This window comes from Triticum urartu, chromosome 3A, assembly GCF_056163025.1.
Source record: "Triticum urartu cultivar PI428250 chromosome 3A, HENAU_Tu73, whole genome shotgun sequence".
Lineage (NCBI taxonomy): Eukaryota > Viridiplantae > Streptophyta > Magnoliopsida > Poales > Poaceae > Triticum > Triticum urartu.
In genome coordinates, this window is record NC_141875.1 from 635,618,648 (window position 1) to 635,624,156 (window position 5,509).

The 5,509-nt window shown below is 45.2% G+C and overlaps 1 pseudogene; it reads left to right on the plus strand.

Moving 5' to 3' along the window:
* Positions 1 to 770: 770 nt before the first annotated feature.
* On the plus strand, positions 771 to 3,711 carry LOC125529321 (F-box protein At5g49610-like; annotated as a pseudogene).
* Positions 3,712 to 5,509: the final 1,798 nt, after the last annotated feature.

Here is a 5,509-nt window from a genome sequence, read left to right on the forward strand (position 1 = left end):
GTCCTCCTCCTCGTGGTAAATCCAGCACTGTGTCAGGGAGCACCAACACGACATCCCATCATGTTGCTCTGTCCTCCTCCGATCTCCCAATTTCCAGCCTTCCTCTCTGGCTATGTCATTGGCTATATGATGCTCCTCCATCAGCCTTCCTCATCACTCGCCACTTCTGTGAGTGTAGATGGCTTTTAAACAACTCGGAGGAGGAGAAGCCAAATGGTGACATGTGAGGCTAGTCCTTAGTTCGTTTTGGGCCATCGCAGCGGCAATGGCTTCAATTTGATCCAGCGCACTACGTGATTGGGCCCGATCTATCCAGTTTTTTGTTTTTGCGAGGAACGGGGCTCAGGGTGTTGTGCACCAACAGATTGTTGCCATACATTCGTGTGTTGTGTGTTAGGATCATTTCTTGGAGACTATTACATCTCTAACCAGTGCTGCTTCGGGCCAACTTGGTTGTTGGATCTCTTCCAATTATGTGTCGGGTTGCCTGAAGGAAAACACAATGACCCATGCTTTGTGTACATTCAGAAAACAGCATAACAGTTCTCAGCTCCAGCACAAAATCAATAGGACTTCCAGATCTCTTTTTTAGGCAAACTTCCAGATCCAGTGAAACATCAAATAATCAGTACGCGGCTAAAATTCAAACACGAAACACGCATGGGCTTAACCTGGACTGGACCACCTTCACAAAAAGTAGAGGAAAGCTCTATCAAAAAAGAAAGAGTCAAGCCCAGCCCGTTTAAGCGCTAGTATATTTTCCAACGAGATGGGCTAAGCCCAGTGCAAATGCATTTCCGTTTTGTTTCTAGGTCTTCCACCTCTCTCCGCCGCCGTCACCCACTCCACTGCTCCGGCGAGGAATCGCTCGCCCAGCCGGCGACCATGGCGGAGGCCGCGAGCGCAGAAGAGGCCGCGCCTCTCCACCCCGGCCTCCCGGATGAGATCTTCATCTGGGAGGTCCTCGTCCGCCTGCCCCCCAAAGCCCTCCTCCGCTGCCGCGCCGTCTGCCGCGTCTGGCGCCGCGCCACCTCCGCCCGCGACTTCCTCCTCTCCCACCACGCCTGCCAGCCCGCCCTCCCGCTCCTCTAAGTCTACAACATCGAGTCCCTAGACATCATCCCCTTCGACCGCCGGGCAGGGGCCGCGGCCGACGACCAGCTCCGGCCAGTCGCGCGACTTGGCCAGGGCCCCTTCCGCGCGATCGCCTCCTGCGACGGCCTCCTCGTCTTCGCCATGAGCGACTGCCGCTTCTCCCTCTGCAACCCGGCGACTCGTCAGTATGCTCGCCTCCCGGTGCCTCCTGGCTTCGTGCCCTTGGGGATGTACTCGCGCAGCCCAACCGGCGAGTACCGGCTATTGCTGTACAAGTTCTCCACTGGACCGGCGCCTGACGCTCAAGGTGGCTCCTACGTGTTGGTATTAGGCTCCGGCCAGCCGCCACGGTCCATAGGGTGCCCTGATGCTAGGGAACTGGCATTCAGCCTGTCATTCCTGTTCCGCGGTGGCCTGCATTGGCACAAAGAGCAGAATGAGAGGATAGTGGTATTCGACACCACCACTGAGTTGTTCCGGCACATGCGCGTTCCGGTTGTTTCTCGCTGCACTAACCTGTTTGAGATGGATGGAATGCTCGGCGTGTCCAGCTTTAATTATGCAGCGGCAACCATCGATATCTGGATGGCGCAGGACTACACGAGCGAGGTCTGGTGCAACAAGTACCACATTGAGTTGCCGGTTGCAAAGCTCACCACGCGCTTTGGAAGGTTTAACACACATGGGTTTGGGGTAGTCGCTTCTTCGGATGGTCATTTGCTCATGCTGCTCAAATTTAGCGACTGGCTACTTCAGGTTGATATGGATGGCAAGTTGGTCGCTAGTTTCCATTGCAAAGGCCTTGCTTATACTAGATTTTGGCTCAAACAAACTTTAGTTTCGCATACCTTCTTTCCGGCACTAGAGCGTTATGTTGTGAACGCTAAGCCTTTCATCTGATCTAATAGCTTTGAGTGATGTGGTACTTCTGAACGGGTCAGCGTGGCCCGCAATACCAAGTTTGACCTGTAGGCTTCTCTGTTGATGTATATCAAGTTGTGATCAAGAAGCTCTTGCTGTCATGTGGTTGTATGGAATTTATGCTTGTTTGATACCAAAACTACCAAGTCATTTTGTTGTGCGTTTGAAATATATGCCAGCTACCCATGTCTCTATTTTCTTGAACTGGAGAACTATTTTGCAATCTACCTGCCTCATGTGTCTATTTCTTGAACTGAAAATTTGACTTTGCCTTTTTTATCTATGTCCCGTTTTTATCCCGAGAGGTTATCTGGTGCTCTTCTCAATATGCTGAATACTCATTTAGCAATCCACATGTGTTTTCTGTTTGTGAGTTTTGTTTTACCTGACAATAAATGTGGCAGATTATCCTCTCAATTTGGTCACTTGCTAGTTTCACCTGATTGTTAGTAGTGCTTGGAGCAGAACCTGTTACATTGGATGAAACGCTTTATCTGCCATACGAAGTTTATCTGAAGTGTTAGCCATGCTGAGGTTGATTTGGGTAATATCCATTTCTTGTACAGAAGATTAAGCATTCTACATAAAACGTGTTCCTGTTGCCTCATGGGTAGATAGCAAGTTATCATTCGTACTAAATTCTATATGCATCAATATATGAGCCTTTCTTCAATACCAGAGTCCGGCATGGCTATGTGGTACCACTTGGTTAGTCCTGCAGTAACATACACATGCTCAGGTTTTTTCATTTGATCTGATATTTCAATCCCACTTCTTGTCTTTTTACAGCTACATCAGGATCTTTTCCCAGTTTTGCCTCCAGTTTTGCATCTTTCTGCATTGTATCATGTGCTAGCTTCCACAAATCTTTGAGAAGTCAAACTTCTCTTTGGCAGTTTCATGTGCCTCCTATGGTGTAAATGTTTTTATGGTTGTTGTTTCATAATTAACTGCTAGCTGGGGATAATAACTTGGCTAAAAGACAAGAGTTGTCTGCTTTGCAGTGAAGATGAAACCTGATAACATATGTTTTTGATTGTGATGTTACCAAGCTAGTTTGGCAAGATTTGGCTGGCGTTGTTTCTGGGCCTGATTTCGTCAATTATGGATCTTCTGCTAGAATTTGGATCAGTAATAGGAGTAAGAAAATGCTGCTGTGAATATGATTACATCATATTGGTTGTAACAACATCTTATATCATGGGACGTAGGGAGTATAATCTTTGCTTGCATTGTGTCAGACTGGTTTATCAGGTACCCTGCCAGAGGCTGCTACATTTCCTAAAATGTTGGCGAGCAGTGTTTGCTGCTCCAGGAAGGCAAAGCTCTGGTGACTCCCCAGCCCGGCTTAAACTATAGAACGGCGTCCTTGATGGCCCCAGGACACAAGAAATCAGGGAGCTGCGACCGTCGCTGTAGTTTCTATTCTGGCGCATTTTCAGTTTTGCTGATGTGATGCTGGCTGTAAGAATAATAATTCATGACTACTAGATGTTGATGTTTTGAGATGTGGCCTGTTTAAAAGGTCTGTAATGGTCTAAATGTTGTGACACTGTTTTCATTTCGTTTGAAATGGAACAGGGCGAAGAGCCTTTTGATTTTAAAAAAAATCTTGACTCGCTGGAAGAATTGTCGGGCATCTTAGATTTATAAGAATACATTCGAGATCTTTTCAGTTACACTGGATTTACTTTATTTATTTGGATGACAATTGTGTTGCTGCTGTGGTAAAAATAATGAGCTGTGACAAAAAAACGAAGTTGCTATTTCTATCTGAAAAATTTATCAGGCCATGTTTTCTGCTGTACTTTATTACTTATAAATTTATAATGGAGGCAAACTAAATCCAGTTGTTACTGAATGTATTATGTGTGGTTGCAAGATAACTGGCCATTTGTTACTGCAGTTGAAGCCAATCGCTCAGCTTCTCAGATTTAGGCTACTGATCAGCAGCCACTTGTGTACCGCATGACCCTTTTGGAGTGCCTGGTTACATTTGACCCCATCTATATTCAGTCTACTAGCTGAACATCTAGATTACCAATAAATTCCAGTGTGTTTGCGACAGGAAACTGGTGATTGAAATGTCCCGTTGGTCGTCTTTAACTGAGTTGTGTGCCTTGGGTATATAGTTGCAGTTCTATCAGAGCTAAGCATCGTCGACGTAGCACCGCATCGAAACAGCGGCTGTGCACACAGTAATTCAGAACAACCACAATTTTGGGCAGTCTCCACAAAACCAGACGCAATAGAATCATGAAGAAAACTGAACTATAACATATAAGAATTTACAGCCCAAAATTAGTTCTGCAGTAACATACACATGCTCGGGTTTTTTCATTTGATCTGATAGTTTCAATCCCACTTGTCTTTTACAGTTAAGTTACAGTAGGATCAAAATTGTAACATCACACATAACTGCGGTCCCAAGTCTAAGAATTTACTGCCCAATCTTCTAAACCAATTGCAATCCCTCCATGATTCCTGAGGTTTCCATCACAGGGCCCCCCCAGCCCGCCCGATCCTCCGGGCACATGTGTATCCATGTCAGCTGGAGAAACAGCTGCTGAATGCTAAACTATTGCTACACAAGAGCTCAACTGAAGCACCATTTCGTATTCAATGAACAAATCGAACAACAAGTCTTCGAGCCGAGGTGAAGAAGAATTTATATGCCAACGGTGAGAGCAGAGAACTAGCAGCTGCGCATGTAAAGTAGGAGTACCGGTCACCCAATGGTCAGTCTGGTCTATTTTCCAAGTTCCAGCAAATTTAAAATACCTCTCCAGCAAAAATATGTAATCATCTGACTGATTTAGAAATAATAACTGCATATTGTGTCACAAATTTGTATGTGCAACTGTGCTACAGATTGTGTTAGATCATTCTGGATATCCTCAGAGATCATACAATGAGCAACACCTGTATCCTCCGAACAAAATATGGAGTATATGTTATGTCAAAGTAAAACCTTGTCAGGCAAAAACAACTGAAACTGCAAAACTCAAATTGTGTCAGGATCTTTTTTATAAGCAAAGCACATCTTCAGTTCATGACGGCGATCGTGCTACAAATCGTGACCATTCTGCAGTAATGCAACAACGAACAAGTTAACAAAGGAAAGTGTACAAGGGGCGAATCATAGACGACAGGGAGCATTACAAAAAACAGATGAACATCCATAAGTCCGGCTGCAGCATACAGTAGTTGCAGACCCCCGGTAAGCAAATTATGCCTGTTTCTAGCCTAGAACAAAGATCTTGCAGGATTAACAAAACTTATGGAGAACAACAGGATACAGCATATATTCAAGGATTCAGTTGCAGTGCTAAATTCACATAAGATGAAACACAAGATAGCATCAAACTTAAGAACCACATTATCCACTGCAGAAATTAAGAACCACATTGTGAAACACAAGATAGCATCAAACTTAAGAACCACATTATCTGCTGCAGAAATTAAGAACCACATTGTGCAACACAAGATAACA